At 37.5% G+C, this 17,201-nt stretch overlaps 1 non-coding gene and 1 pseudogene across 1 annotated transcript; one reads left to right on the top strand and one right to left on the bottom strand.

The window, feature by feature from the left end:
* Positions 1 to 596: 596 nt before the first annotated feature.
* LOC125370946 lies at positions 597 to 5,602 on the bottom strand (annotated as a pseudogene).
* LOC112535578 lies at positions 5,499 to 5,604 on the top strand. The gene has a single exon (XR_003079674.1). It is a non-coding gene; the product is annotated as a small nucleolar RNA R71 (small nucleolar RNA).
* Positions 5,605 to 17,201: the final 11,597 nt, after the last annotated feature.

The raw sequence follows: 17,201 nt of genomic DNA, 5'->3' as shown, positions 1-17,201 counted from the left end.
GGCCCTCATAAGCACTACCGAGCAAGTTCTAAAAGTAAAGACAGTAATTGGCACTCTCAATAAGAAATAAATACAAGCATATAAAGTGTATGCTTACAATTTATGCTCAGTTTCTCACAAGTGTGTTTTTTAGGAGGTTCCAAACAAAAATCATCAAAATAGAATTAAATAAACCAAAGCAACTTAGTGCAAAACTCAAACTAATTATTTTACATTCTTCCGCAAAACTCAACACTATCGGTTTTACCCGATCACATGGACATAAACAGGATTTCAAAAGCAAGTCAACAGTAAGAGCATCGAAACAAAGTGAAATTTTTTTAAACTTTTACAAAGAATAAACAAAGAATAAACAAATAACTATGATGGGATAAATATCACCCACCCCACACTTGAAGGACACATTGTCCTCAGTGTAAAAAATATAAGAAATGCAAAAGGGAAAAGAACTAATACTGCCCTAACTATGGCTCCGGAGTGAAAAGAGGTGCATCATCAGGTATATCAAGGCGCTGGCTAGTCTGTGGTAGAGGAGTGGCTGCTCTTTGAGGGTCGGAAGTAGTGTCACATGCAGGAGCAAAAACCAACTGTAAAACCTAATCACCTAAGTTCACATAATTCAAACAAAAATTAATACCCAAAATGGAAAGAAAAAAAAATGAAAACTAAAGAATTAAAATGAAAATAAAAGAAACAAGCTTCTTTAAAGTCATAAGCTAGACTTTATTCTTTTCTTTGAATAAAAAATGGAGCGCCCAATTCACACGCTCCACCACATCCAGTGACCCTCCAAGGTAATGCTTCAACCTCTGCCCATTAACCTTGAACTTTCCCTTTTCCGGATGATGCACTTCAACCGCACCATAAGGGAAGACTTGCGTCACTATAAATGGCCCCGACCAACGACTCTTCAGCTTCCCTGGAAATAAACAGACACAAGAGTTAAATAACAACACACTATCTCCTACGTTAAATTCCTTCAAATTTTTCAATCGCTTGTCATGCCATTGTTTGGTCTTCGCCTTGTAGATTGTTGAATTTTCATAGGCTTGTTGACGCCACTCCTCTAGCTCATTTATTTGCCACTGCCTTTGTCTACCTGCGCTATCCAAATCAAAGTTAAACGATTTAAGTGCCCATAACGCTTTATATTCTAGCTCCACAGGTAAATGACAACCTTTTCCATACACAAGCCTAAAGGGAGTGAACCCTGTAGAAGTCCTATAGGTAGTTCTAAATGCCCATAAAGCATCATCTAGCTTTGTAGTCCAATCTTTCCTATTGGCTCCTACAGTCTTCTCTAAAATGCGCTTAAGCCCCCTATTAGTAACCTCTACTTGCCCACTCGTTTGTGGGTGATAAGGCATGGAGAATCGTTGAGATACTCCATATCTTTTAAGCACTTTCTCAAGTTGAGAATTACAGAAATGGGTTCCCCTATCACTAATTAATGCTCGAGGTGTTCCAAACCTAGAGAATAGTCTCCTAAGGAACCTCACAACTACCCTAGCATCATTAGTAGGCAAGGCTTGTGCTCAGGCCATTTAGAAAAATATTCAACAGCCACCATTATATACTTGCATCCATACGAAGAAGGAAAAGGACCCATAAAATCAATGCCCCAAACATCAAAAATTTCCAACACTTGTATACTATGTTGGGGCATTTCATCTCGGGCAGAAATATTACCTGACCGTTGGCATGCATCACAAACCTGGACATATGCTCGTGCATCTTGGAAGATAGTCGGCCAATAAAAATCAGCATCCATAACCTTCCTGGCCGTATGGTTTGCGGCTTGGTGTCCACCAACCGGTCCCTCATGACAATGCTTGAGAATTTGAATGATCTCCTCCCCATATACACACCTCCTAATAATTTGATCTGCACAAATTCTAAACAAGAAGGGGTTGTCCCAAATGTAATACTTCAAGTCAAGAAAGAATTTCTTCTTTCGTCCGGCCATACCCTTTGGGAGTACCCTTGCAGCCAAATAATTTGCATAATCAGAAAACCAAGGAATAGCATTTGCCACCTGCATTGAGCATAGGTGCTCATCCGGAAAGAAGTCATCGATCTTTTTCTCATTAAGCTCCTCCAAGTGTGGGTTCTCTAATCGAGAAAGATGGTCTGCTGCAAGATTTTCAGCTCCTCGTTTGTCCTTAATTTCCAAGTCAAATTCCTGTAACAGAAGAACCCAACGAATCAATCTTGGCTTAGAATCATGCTTTGAAAATAAATACCTTAAAGTAGAATGATCCGTGTAAACAATTGTCTTTGACAGCACAAGGTAGGAACATAATTTGTCAAAAGCGAACACGACAGCTAGGAGCTCCTTCTCTGTGGTTGTATAGTGTTCTTGGGCATTCGTAAGTGTCTTGCTAGCGTAGTAAATAGGCTGGAATTTTTTCTTCTTTCGTTGGCCTAAAATAGCTCCAACTGCAAAATCACTAGCATCGCACATGAGCTCAAAGGGCAGCTCCAAATCAGGAGAAACCACGATGGGAGCCGTGGTTAGTTTTTCCTTTAATAACTCAAAAGCTTTTAAACAATCATCATCAAATTCAAAAGGTATATCTTTTACTAGCAATTGAGTTAAAGGCCTAGCAATCTTAGAAAAGTCCTTAATGAACCTTCTATAGAACCCTGCATTCCCTAAGAAACTTCTAACAGCCCTAACCGAAGTAGGGGGAGGTAGTTTACTTATAACTTCTACTTTAGCTCTATCTACTTCCAATCCTGCATCTGACACTTTATGTCCTAAGACTATACCCTCTTGGACCATAAAATGACATTTTTCCCAATTCAACACAAGATTAGCTTCAATACACCTAGCTAACATCCTTTCCAAATTTTGCAAACAATGGGAAAAAGAGTTACCGAATACAGAGAAGTCATCCATGAAGACCTCCATCGACTCCTCTATCATGTCATGGAAAATGGCCATCATACACCGCTGAAAGGTCGCAGGCGCATTACACAAGCCAAACGGCATCCTCATATAGGCAAAAGTGCCATAAGGACAAGTGAATGTCGTCTTCTCTTAGTCTTCTAGTGCTATGGGAATCTGAAAATAACCAGAAAACCCGTCAAGGAAACAATAATACTTATGGCCTGAAAGCCTCTCAAGCATTTGATCGATAAAAGGAAGGGGAAAGTGGTCCTTTCGGGTTGCGTCATTCAAGCGTCGGTAGTCTATGCAAACCCGAAAGCCCGTTACCGTTCGTGTAGGGATCAGCTCCTCCTTTTCATTTTTCACCACCGTCATGCCCCCTTTCTTTGGAACCACCTGCACAGGACTCACCCAAGCACTGTCAGAAATAGGGCAAATTAAACCTGTATCAAGAAGTTTAATTACCTCTTTTTTAACCACCTCTTTCATATGAGGGTTCAACCGCCTTTGTGACTGCACCACCAGTTTGAACTCATCCTCCATCAAAATCTTATGAAGGCAGTAACTCAAGTTTATTCCTGGTATGTCAGCCATCTTATACGCAAATGCCTTTGAATAACTTCTCAAAATACACAGCACCATCTCCCTCTCCTCAGGTGTGGAGCGGAAATAATAACCGGTAAGTACTTTGCTTCATCTAGGTAGGCATACATTAAGTGCGCTGGCAACTCTTTCAACTCAAGAACAGGCGGGTCCTCCAAAGAAGGCTTCAGCTTCATTACTCCTGACCTGTCAAGATCAACAAAACCATCAGTCTTTTCATCATCAACATCAGCAGCTAATAAGTGCTCTAGCTGCTCCAACACTTATTCATTGGATAAATTATCCTCATTTTCTTGCATTGCCACTTGCAAAGGATCATCAATCATTATTTCCTGCAATTAAGATTCCACAATATCATTGATAAAATCAATCGAACAGACAGTACCATCATGCTCATATGGGTATCTCAAGGATTTAGTCAAATCAAATGTAATGCTCTCATCATCTACCCTAAGTTCCAGCTTTCCGCTACTAACATCTATCAAAGCTTTAGATGTAGCTAAAAATGGTCTACCTAGGATCAATGGGACATCACCCTCACCATTCATATCCATGACAACAAAATCCACAGGAAATATAAATTTGTTAACTTTAACTAGCACATCCTCTATAATCCCTTTCGGGTACTTAGAGCCTGTCGCTAGTTGTATACTCATCCTGGTAGGAGTTAGCTTAGAAGTGCTTAGTCCTAACTCCTCAAACAATGAACTAGGCATCAAATTGATGCTAGCCCCCAAATCAGCTAATGCTAGCAATTTCAATTTATCCTCAATCAAACAAGGTATAGTAAAACTCCCTGGATCGCGTCGTTTGACTGGAATCTTGCTCTAAAACACTGCTGAGCATTCTGCATTCAAGGTCACCAATCCCAAATCCTCTAACTTCCTCTTGTTGCTTAGAATTTCTTTTAAAAACTTCGCATACTTTGGCATCTGCGAAATAGCTTCAACAAAAGGCAAGTTAATCCGCAATTGTTTAAAAAGATCTAAAAATTTACCGAATTGCTGATCAACTTTATCCTGCTTGAGTTTTGCAGAATATGGAATGGGAGGTTGGTATGGCCTCGAGGGGATCTTCTTCAAATCCTCCTTCTCTTCAACTGCTCCCTTTTCTTTCTCCTCAAGCTTGTCTTTCTTTTTCGACTCATCCACCTGCACATCAGAATCATCATTAGTGAAAGGCTTAGATGGACTAGGAAGTTCCTTACCTGATCTCAAAGTAATTGCTTTGGCATGCTCCCTTGGATTAGACTCTATGTTACTTAGAAGCGTGCCTGGCTGCCTCTCAGCCATCATCCAAGACAACTGCCTAATTTGAGTTTCTAAGTTCTGAATTGAAGCTTATTGATTCCGAATGGCAGTGTCCGTTTATTGAAATCTGTTCTCTGAAGTTGCAATGAACTTCGTCATCAACTCTTCCAAGTTAGGTTTCTTCTCTTGACTACCTCCTGGTTAATGGGGAACAAAATGCATGTTGCTGCAGATGCAACCTCTGATATCCTGGTGGACCTTGGTTATTGGAATTCCTCCATCCAAAATTAGGATGATTCCTCCACCCTGGGTTGTATGTATTGCTGTAGGGATCATTATGCTGCCTACCTGCATAAACAACATGCTCAACGTTAGAAACATTAGTAGGTATAGAAGATGCAAACATACCTCCTGCTTTACAATTGGCACTGTAATGCGGTCCACCACAGAATTCACATCCGGGCTGAACTGCTTGGACCGGCATCTGAAGTTGTTCTATCTTTTTAGAAAGTAGCTCTACTTGTGCCACCAAGGCTGCTGTAGGATCTGCCTCAGCCCGATATACAACGGGCTTTGGACCTCTAGCCCGTGGAGTTTGCCACTGATAAGTGTTGGTGGCCATCTCTTCTATCAAATCCTGGGCTTGCTCAGGTGTTTTGCTATTGATAGCTCCCCCTGCAGCTGCATCTACCATTTGTCTAGTGGTTGTATTCATGCCACTATAGAATGTCTGCACTTGCATCCAAAAAGGAAGACCATGGTGTGGGCAACACCTTAATAAGTCCTTGAAGCGCTCCCAGGCTTCGTACATCGATTCTCCTTCACCCTGCACAAAAGAAGATATGTTATTTCGCATTTGAGCAGTCTTAGCAGGAGGAAAATACTTATTCAAAAACTTTTCAGCCAAAGAAGTCCAAGTAGTGATCGTTTTCGGTGGCAAGGACTGCAGCCATCTTTTCACTTTATCCCTCAAGGAAAAAGGAAACAGCCTCAACCGTATGGCATCATCAGTTGTTCCATTAATCTTAAAGGTATCACATATTTCCAAAAAGTTGGCGATATGCTCGTTCGGATCTTCGCTCGCCAATCCTCCAAATTGCACCGTATTCTAGATCATCTGGATTACATTCGGCTTTATTTCAAAATTATTGGCCGCCACGGGAGGCCTCACTATCCCAGTTTGCGTCCCTGCTAGAGAGGGCCTAGCAAACTCGTACATGGTCCTTTCATCATTACCTCAATTTGCATTGTGGTTCTCCATCTCACTAGTTTCACGAACAGGAATCTTTGCTTCAATCTCCTCCTCTACTGCCTGCATACGCCTCCTTAGCAATCTAAGAGAGCGCTCGGGTTCAGATAAAGGCTCTGTAAGATTAGGATTAGAGCTCCTGGTCATAAACTACTTGAGCACAATAAAGAACAACAACACTAACAAATGGGATAAGAACAAAACTATACACAGAAAATAAATTATGAACAAAAGAGAAATGACTAGACTAACAAATATTAAAATTTCAATTTAGTTCACAAAAACCGTTCCCCGGCAACAGCGTCAAAAACTTGATGTGTGCTATCTGTGTTAGCTACAATCTAAGGCAGTGTACCTATCAGTGGAGTATAGCTAACGGCGAGTACCAAGTGTCATATTCCCCAAAGAATGTGTGAACCTAAATCTACTCAATCTTCTCTGTTATCTAATCATAGAAAATAAATGGTGTTGATGAATAATTTCTAAATTAACTAATAGCTACTCTAATTGTTGTCGAACTACGTATACTAGGGAATGATTAATTCAAGTAAAAGAATAACCCTTTGGGAATTCTTGTCTCTAAGGAATGGAAACTAAGGGTGGAATTGATTGATTGAATCCAATTTCTGTGGGAAAATCTCTACACAATTAATGCCTTTCTTAAAGACACTAACATCTTAACTTAGATTAATTAGGCTGAAATCTCTTCCTAACTCTAATTTCCCAAATTAGCATTATGTACCATTTAACACTATTAAGAGTTGTTAATTCTCAATCCGGTAGAACGAACACCTTATCTCTAGGCGAATTCAATTCTAGGTTGCAAAGGACAATCCAAACCTAAACGTCTTTCTCAAGATCATTCAAATTTCAAAAAATCATTCAACAAGATATGAAGAACAAATCAATAAATACTTCCATTGCAAACCAATATTGACAATCAATACATTCAATTCAAAATTGAAGTACAAAAATCCCTAGATAAAGAACCCCAATGGGTTAATAAGTTTAGCTAATCATGTTCATAATCACAACCAATAAGAATTCAATTACAAAAAATAAGTAAAGGTAGAGGAACCCGAATACACCCTTGGATGAGAGTGAATAGCTCCAATTCCTCGTGCCCAATTTTGGATCGATTCTTGTTCCTCTTACTCGGATTGAAACCAATCGACAATCCTCGCCAATCTTTGATCTTCGAAGAGAATCCAAGTGAAACCTTGATCCAAGTCTCCTTTTCTCTTAGTTTCAGCTCAAAAAACCCTTAGACAGAGAAAAAGATGAGTTTTGGACGTTCTAACCCTAGCTGCCTCCTTTTTTCTCTTTTCTTTCTTTTTAAATGAATTTGACCAGCTGCCATGAACATGGTCGTGTTGCTGCTCGTGTTCCCAACACGTTCTGGTGTTGATGCCTGTGTTCCCAACACGTTCTGGTGTTGATGCCCGTGTTACTCTCTGTGGCCATGCTCCCTAAAAACCTTTTTTTCTTTGATGTTTGTTGCATCCAACACGGCCATGTTGGTGGCTGTGTTGGGAACACGACCAGTGTTGAATCCAACACGGCTGTGTTGACCTTTCTCATTGGCATACTTAGCTTGTTTCAGTAGCTTTGACATCCAATTATGCTCCAATTCTTCCCTTTATCATACTTTGCCTTCTTTTGGACCTAATGCACACAAACAGACACATAGGGTGAGTGTTGGGACCAATTCACATCCAAATATACATAAAATCAATCTTAAAAACCCCATTTAGATGTATGTATTTTACGCATATCAATTACATAATTTCCTTTTCTTTTTGAAAATTATGTTTTTTTCTTTGCTTAGAATTAGATGTGCTTTAATTCATATGTGCGACTGAAAAAATCAATATTTTGGTGGCAGCAACTCTAAGTCTACAATTACCTAAAATCACGATCGCACCCTACATGGTGCGACTGCAAAAATTGGAGGTTTGAAGGTAGAAATCTCTAGCCTTAAAAAGCTTGAAATCGTGATTGCACCTTAAGAGGGCCCGATTATGAAAATTGAAGACTGAAATAACCATTAGAAACCTCCAATGGTCATTATTATAAAGCCGCCAATACCATGTTGCCACGTTAGATACCCGTTGGAGGCATTTCAAGAATTGTGATTGTGAGGCAAGAATCACAACCATGATTTATATCTTGACAAGTGCATTTAATGCACTGTCTTAAAGCTAAATTATGTGTACTTTTAAGGATGTACTCATAACAGATCTTTAAGGTCTTTAGGCTATAAAAATAATATCAAAAGGTCATTTAAAGTTGATCAATAAACTCTTAAGCCCACATTATTGCGCTTTTAATTCTTTCTTTCTTGCAATTAATATTTCTCGTTGTTGAAAGAGCTCGAATGCTCTTATTAGGTTTGAGTGTTAGCCAAAATATTTGGGTTAAGATTTAAGGTTAGCCTAGGAAAAATCTTATAAAGATTATGTGTGAGCCTAAGAAACACAATTTGTAAGGTTTAGTATGAGCCCTAAAACACAAAGTTGGGAATGAGTTTGAAAAACTCCAAGTGTAAAGATACTAGTATAGTAAATATCCAATTATGAATTGGGGAGTGGACATAGGATTTGTTAACACCCAAACCACTATAATTCCTTGTGTGCTATTCTCCTTACTCTCTACTCATTCTTGCTTAACCAAACTTTTAACTTACTATCCTTTCTCTATTCACCAAGTTAACCCCCCCTTCTTAGTTCATAAGGGCAAATAGGTTATACTAAACGTCATGTACAGGGCGTTCATTTCTTTCGGGCCACGATTTTTTATACTGCTTCTTCTGTAGGAGTTCTTTTTGAGCTCAGTCTCTTCAACATTAGTAGCATAATCCCTTAAATCCTTAAAAAAGTTTTATAGGATAGGTGAGATAGCAGACCTTTGATGGCAAAGCACACTTGATCCTTTTCTATTGGACGGGTGGTCATCTTTGCCACCATAGTGCAGAATCACAAGATGTAGTCAGATGCAATTTCGCCAAAGAGACTGTCAGGTAGCTTCCAAGTCTCATGTGCTCACTTCAACCTCGATGTTATACCCATATTGGCCCATGAATCTCTCAACCATATTTTTCCAATCTTTCTTAACCTTCTCATCCAATTGCCAGTACCAGCACGCCGTAGCTCTAGCTAAATAGAGACTGAAGTACTGGACTATTTGTTGCCTAGTCAGGTTGGAACAAGTAGACATGCCGACCTAGTATGCATTTATCAAAGCTTGAGGATTGCCAGACCCATCTAATTTTGGCAAGTCTAGGAAATTCACTTTTCCTTTGGAGGTGGTTAGCACGACTCATCAATGTATTCATGGCTTCTCATTCTTTCAACTTGAGCAGTTTTTGCAATATATCTAGCGACCTTCTAACCTTCTTCAGCTTAGAGTTTTCTATTGAAGATGCAGGAGACGCGTTGGTAGGACTTAGCAATGATGCTAGAAGGACTTGCCCCTTAGCATCACCATCGACACGTTCATTAGGATTAGGATTACTGCCATTTCCTCTATCCTTTTCCACAATAGGAGTAGTGAAATCCAAAGTAATGTGTTGTTGTCCATCGTTGTTGGCATTGTCGGCATCGGTTGGAAAAACACTACTGATGGTTGCATTTCTTGTAACCATGACTAATTTTAAGAGATCTAGCTGTTGCTTGACTTTTTTCATTGGATCTTTTTTCTACTCTATAATGGCAGCCATCTTAGCTTATGGTGTTTGCAAAATAGTAGAACTACTCCCCGCCATTTCTATTTATTCGCGTATGGGTCACTCTTCTCTTCTAACCCAAGTAATGATGATGTGACTGCAACCATAAGGGATTAAAAAGGTGTGCATGGAATGTTAATGCAAATGCATATATGCATGGTATGCAAAAGGAAAGAAACATTAAACAAAGAAGGGAGTTAGTCAAGATATACAAAAACTAGAAGCATATGATAGGATTTAATAAGAGAATAAATTTTTTTATCAATTTTTACATGCAAAACTCCCTTACTTTGAAGTTTATGGCACGATCTCGTTCTTCCCTAGGTTTTTGGGTTCTAAGGTGATTGCAGATGGGGGGCTTTCACGTCTGCTCTCTTTCTTCTAATGTGCAAGCATGACTTTCCTTAAAATAGACGACCGATTCATCGGTACTCAACAAGGAGCCGGGTAAGCCCTATATTGATTAGTGGGGAATGGGTCGATTATTTTAAAATACTTTCATGTTTACACATCGGAAGACTTGGGATGTTGATATAGAATCTGAGGATTAGCCGTATGCTCACCCATTTTCTAATAAGTCTCCTCAGGTTTTACCCATTGAAGGTGTCAATTTAGGGTCATACCGAAACTAGAGATTCTTGATTGAGCAGGTGGGCATTTAGGCTAATCCCGAGGTCTCCCATCAATATTCCAGCTATCGTGCAAGTATATGATATGGTAAATCCTATAGGAAGGAACTATATTTCATTACATGAGCTTTGGCTAGGATAATAAGGCTGAGTTTCCCCTTACGAGGAGTACTCTTTTTATACTTCGGAGAAACTTATTCCTTTTTCAGTTTTAGTGGGGAATTATGTTGTCACTACTCAACACGATGAGTTTATAGCATCCTTGGTACGAGTCAAGGGTGATCATCATCAATGTAAGTTGTCTCCTGTTCGAGTGGAACATGGATATCCCTTATACCGAAGCCACTTGGAATATAGGGCCTTCCTTAGTTCAAATTCAAATTTAATGCAAGGCTAAGTCAAAAATGTTAGGAAAGGTAAAAACTCATTCACTCCTCAGAGTCAACCTTTCAGTTCCTGGTGGAGTCGCCACTATGAGCGACCGAGATTATTATTGGACCAGGGTCCGCTCTCCGTACTAGGCCCGTTTCAAAATGACCATTCGGTTGAGTGCCCTAAGGGATTTTGAAAGCTCTTAAGACTAATCAAAGATGGAGTTGACACCCAATGAGATCAGGATAGATTTGGGAATGAAGATGACAGCTTTGAACCCCTCGTGGAGAGCCTAAGTTTCTCCCTCCCTAAAATCAAAGATTCTAGATTCAGAAAGTTAGGTATAGATAGAAGGTTTACGAAAGCACCCACATCCACCTAGGCAGTGAAGCCTAGCCTCCACTAGAGCAGACAAGTCTTTGCTTATCTTAATAATATTGTCTTAGCCTAATCTTTACCTATATTCTTTTACACATCAACCTTTTCTTTTATCTTATTATCATGTGAGGTGAGAAACCCAAGAGACTAGCCTAAGGGGGAGGTGCTTTGGTACCTTAACTAGTCCTAGATAGGAGGCATATTAATGCCTTTTCTATTCTTAATCGAGAGGTACTTTAGCACCTTAGATTTTATTATCTTTACATGTGAAAGGTGACCAAATCAGAATCTGGTTTTATTACCTAAGTCTAAGTGTCAGATTTATTTTATCTTAGCATTGGAGATGAACACATAACATAGCATGTGGAGCTTACATTAGTAAGCTCAATTTATTTTACATTTGACATATGAGGTGATCACATAAATGTTAGATTGATTTTAGTTCTTTAATCATGTGAAGTGAGAAACCTAGAAAGCAATAAGATAAGCGTATAAAGAAAGGATTAGGGAGATCGGGGGGCTTAGGGGAAAATTATTATAGACCACGGCCTTACAGCCTCAAAATAGATAAATATAAATAAAGGCAACAAATAATAAATAAAGCACACAATTATAGGGAAATTAAATGGCCGGAAGTAAAACATAATAATTTAGTACATAATTAATTAAAATTTAATGCAAATTAACTAAAAGAAGGTTTAGCAAATTGAACTAGTGCTGAATTAGACTGAGCTAGCGCAAGGTGAGCCTGAGTTGGCACGAGGTCAGTCTGAGCTAGCATGAGGTTAGCCTCCAAAGACCCTAAAAAAATATAGTGGTGACCAAATCAGTAGAAACAACAAAATAAGAACTATTAAAGCCCGACCCGCACTAGTACAGGATAAACCTGCATGAGTTCAGACTTGTAGAAGCCCTAAATTGCTAAAATGACAAGAGAAAACCAAAAATAACAATGCATAAGGCTATTAAGGTTGAACTCACTCGAGTACAGGCTAAGCCCCGTGCGAGTTCAAGCATCTACAAACCTAACAGTGCTAAAATGACTGCATTTTATTATTAATAACTTAAATCCAAAGGGTCTACGTTGAACCCGCGCGTGTATATTGACCCCAAGCATGTTCAACTTACAAAGGGAAACAAATGGGTTTTGCACCCCAAATCATAAAAATAAAAGAAATAGAATAAAGTGTGATGAAGAATAAAATTAAAATATACATAATATGCAACAAATATCAAATAAAATTAGATTTGGCCCTCAAGTGATGGGTTTGAGTATGAAAATCAAAAGGATGCTTTTAAATAAAAGAAAAAGAATGTAAAACCTTTGAAAACACTTCCTAAGATCCTTTTGAGAGTGAAGGGAGTTAGGTTATTTTAGTGTTTATGTTTAAGGAAAGAATGAGTGTAGATAGAAAAATAAGGGCTAGAGTTTTTTATGCATGTGTATATGTGCAGTGTAAAGATTAGACGTTAAAGAGAAAAGGGAAAGATAGAGATGTTTTTATATAGGTTTTTACGGTTTAAGATGAAGCGTTAAGATTTGTTTTAGGGTTAGAGATTGGAGGGCCAGGATGGTGCCATGTCATTCGATAAATTTTTTATCTTGAAATGACATGATATAAAACTGAAGAGGCCCTGCCTTAGCTTGAAAGCACGTTGACTAAGCTTGAGCTAGCACAAGCTTAGCTTGAGCATGCTCGGGGTTAGTTGCTCTAGCTTAGCCTGAGCATGCGCAAGGTTAGTTGCGCTAGCTTAGCCTGAGCTAGCGCGAGGTCAGTCTGGCAGCTTTGCTAAAGTGTGGTTTTTTGATTTCCAAGGCTTCAGGGTCCATCCTCGAGGCTGTTTCCATAGGTTTAACATGAATTAGTCCCTCAAAAGTATTCCACCAACTAAAATGTCTCAGCATCGAGCTTATAAAAATTTTGATTTGAAAAGAATTAGTGCTAATAGTCCTCTTTTGGCAGTTTCTATACTCTATAACTCAGTATTAGTTGTTTTTCTTTGATTTCTTTAGTTGTAGGAGGGTTATATAGTTAGATTTAATTTCCCGTGCTTTATTTTTTATTTATTTTGGATGTATGCCAAATAATTAGCATCTAATTGCCTAATTAGAATTGGATATACAGACATTAGGCCTTAAAATTTGACCTCACATGAAAATTATAGTCCATTAGGTTAATAAGATAGTAAATTGGGCTTAAATTAAAATCCATATAGACTTAATAGGCTCTTTCCATGTTTTAATTAATTAGTGGATCACATTAGAGTAAGGTCACCCAATTGGGTCTTGGCATTTTAAAAGGTAGTCCATTTAGGTTAAAAGGCTTGGTAATCAAATATATAAATTGTAATTAGGTTATACTAAGATGAGTATTTGTGCAAAATTGAATAGCTAATTAGGTTAACGATTTAAATGGGGATTAGACTTAATCAAAATGGCATAAGACCTAAGTGGACCTCACATGTTGTATTGTTGGCTTGTTAAAATATAAATTATTGTATTTATAGAAAATAGCTCATTAAATAATAATTAATATAAGAATACAAAAATAAGAAAGTTGGCTTCTGGATCCATCTCTAGATGTGGCGAAGCTTCCTTATGGAATCGAGAAAAGTCACTCAATTAGTACAAGTATTCGAGAGAATTACCCGGGTGTGACTCCTATCTTCACGCTAGTCTTTTGATTAGTTAGCATGTTCCTATTAGGTTGAAAAGTTTTGTAGTGTCGTAATCACTAGAAACACTTGGATGCATGCTCGAAACCGCCGCCCATACTGGCAACTCCACTAGGGATAGGAGAAGTTTATTCCAGTGCATCTTTATTTTTAATTTTATTATTTAATTAGTGATTCTTGCATTGCTGCATTTTGGTCCTTATAGCCCTAATGGGGTTAGTCAGTAGTTCTTTAGCTCCATTCGAACCTTGAAATTACAATATTGGCTAATTATCATTCATAAATAATAAATAAATTTCCTTCATTGCATGGATCGTTGAGTGGGGGACGTCCAAAGGAATGATACTTTTTATTTATGGGAGCCTTTTATCCTTACCTAAGACTCAGCTCATGGTAATGATAGTAGTATTCTCCCTTAGGAACCCATATTCTTGCTATTTAAGATGTTTCTCCTTATAATTATTTAAGCCCATAATTGGAAAGTCTTGGACTAAAACATGTGATGTGAGGCCTTAAGCCCGAAAGTAGGTTTTATACTTATATTGAAAAATATTGTCTTGTTTGTTTTAAACTTGCTTTAAGAGTTTATGGCATGCATGTCAGACCTACTATCCTCTATTGATAGAAAGCTTAGACCCAAAATCCTAGGAGAGAAAAGTCACCATGAACTATAATATTTGTGTTTGCTAACCTTCTTCCTTTTATTTGTCTTTGTGCATTACATGTGCATCATACATCTCACGCATCGCACTAACTTTATTTTTTGAAGCCATATAGATTCTCCTTTGGGTTGGAAAAGATAAGAGAGTGGTAGGCTAGAAAGGATACCTATTTCACTGAAGATCCAGCCAGTGCTAGAATACCTTGAAAGACTAATACATCAAGCTTTTGTGACCAAAGTTGAAGCTTCATCACAAATGGCCAACAAAAGAGCTAACAAGTAAGACGTCGAGATCCTTAAGAATGCTGTGACTGAAGAACTGAGGGGAGTGATTCTAGAGGAACTCTAACAATTTCTGGCTGGGATGGCTGTGAATCAAGCCTGCTTGCTGCTCTAATGGCACTAGCTGTCTCTTAAAGATTGGTATTAAATGCATAAATTGTAATTAAACTAGACTAACTAAGCCTTGTACACAACCAATTAGTTAAATAGGCTACAAATCAAATATGGGTTGGGCTTAATAAAAATTGGCTAGATTTAAGGGGCCTCACATGCTGTAATGGATACTTATAAAATATAAAGTATCGTATTTATAGGGAATAGCCTGTTAAATAATAAAATCAAAGACTAAAATACACAAATAAGGAAGTTGACTTCCGGATCCATCTTTAAAAAAGGAAGTTGGCTTCTTTCTTTTTCTTTTGCAATGTCTAAAAAATATAAGTAAAAGAAAAATATACAATATTAAGAGTTTTTTTTGCTCTATTTTGCTGTTTTCAAAAGGGTCCAAAATGAAAAAGAAATAAATTAAGGAAAACTCGAGAATATGAGTAGAGGATTTGTGACTCTAGTTAAGTAACCGGGACATCACCTATGTCTGCACTCGCGTCAAAAAGCTAGAATGACAATTTTGAGTATGCTTAAATCTTTGAAAAATAAAAAGATATAAGTAATTGCCTTCATGAAGAATTTGTTTTGTGCTTAAGGGAAATCTTTAAAGTTTTTGAGTTGTTTGGAAAGAATTCTCATTCTCCTAAACTTAGATGTCAAGTCTTTAATTTTTTTTGCTTCCTATTATAAAATTTCTCTAGTTTTTAGTATTTTGTTTGAGAATCGAATTTCAGCTAATGATTCTAGGTTGCAGTGATATGGATGATTAACCTCTAAATTATTCAATATCTATTTGTTAGAGAGAGATTTCATTATTTCTTTTGTTTTTTATTCTATTCAATTCTCGCGTGGACAAACAAATTGCTCAAGTGTGAAGGAATTTGATAAGTGCTAAAAGCACTTATTATTGAGCTTTATTTTGTATTTATTCACACCTCTAATTGAGTTTGATTTGTTTGTTTAGGTTTCTTTTTAATTCTTTTAGGCATTCTAAGGATAATACTTGTCAAGGAGTAAAGCTAAATCGAAAAGCTTGAGAGTCAAGCAAAGGAAGAGCAGTTTAGTCAAGGTTTAATGTGCACACAGGCATGACACAGGAAGCCACACCCCTGTGTCAATTTAAGGAGTGAATCTGAAGTGCACAAAAACTTGGCAAACTCACACGGGAAGCTTACACCCTAGTGTGGATCTTGCACAATATGGAAAAAAACTTGGTAGACTTACACGGGAAGCCTACACCCCCGTGTGAGTATAGGCAAAAAGTGCAAAATTCTTGGAATTCCTTACGGGAAGCTTACACCCCCATGTTACCTTCCCATGTGACCCAAAAGAAAATTTAAGCTCCGAAAGACTTAGTCCTCACCACACCCTTGTGTGGGTGCCCGTGTGGCATTGTTTTACTTTAGTATTTAAGGATTTTTAGGTTTTATTTTTAGGGGATTTCAACTTTTATATTACTTTTAGAGAGAGAAAGCTTTAGTAATTCAATTTCTAGTGTTTTGTTAAGGATTATTCAAGGAAGAAACATCAATTCCATCTTTATTTTCAAGATTTGAAGATTCAAGTTAGAGGAGTTTCCTTGCTTTTCATCTATGAATAGTTTGAGATCTTCTTTCCCTATTTCTTCTTTCGTAGTTGCAATGTGTAGGAACTAAATATCTTTGCTATCTAGGTGTTCATAACCCTAACTTATTGTGTATGGATTCATTCCAATTTTATACAATTAGATCTTTCTCTTGAGTTGTCTTATTCCTTTGATTTTGTAATTATTTATTTCAATTGAAAAGTCGATGTATCAATTGGATATTATTTTCATGAATTGATCACTCTTAGAAATGGAGAATTGACTAGGATACCAAAGATAGATCTACAAGATTCTTTAGTAGTTAAGCTTCTTGATCTTAATGCATGACCTAAATGAGTGAGTTTGAGAAGAGATTCATTTGCCTCCTCTTAGAAATTAGGGTTTTAATAACTTGAAGAAGGTTTTTACCTAAAGTTATAGAATTCCAATTTATCTATTGGGTTTGATTTAATTGATATTTGATTCATGACGTGTTTAACTTGTCAAAAGGATTCAACACTTGAATAGACTCTTTCTTGATAAATCTTACTAATAAATTTTATTATTGCTTTAAATTTAGTTTATTTACAATAAATGAACATTCTCTTTGCTAAACATTAGACAAAGTTTGAAAATAGTATTCAGAATTAAGTCCTTAGTGGAATGATACTTGTACTCATTTAGTTTATTACTTGATACGATCAGTTCACTTTTTTATGTGCAGATAGCGCACATCATCCACCATAGTCTTTACTTAGTTAAACAATATGATATCAATAATATAGCTTGATGCCAACTCTAAAAATTAATGT

The sequence above is a fragment of the Ricinus communis genome, chromosome 8 (genome assembly GCF_019578655.1).
Source record: "Ricinus communis isolate WT05 ecotype wild-type chromosome 8, ASM1957865v1, whole genome shotgun sequence".
Taxonomy (NCBI): domain Eukaryota; kingdom Viridiplantae; phylum Streptophyta; class Magnoliopsida; order Malpighiales; family Euphorbiaceae; genus Ricinus; species Ricinus communis.
This window is presented reverse-complemented; position numbering and strand designations above follow the sequence as displayed.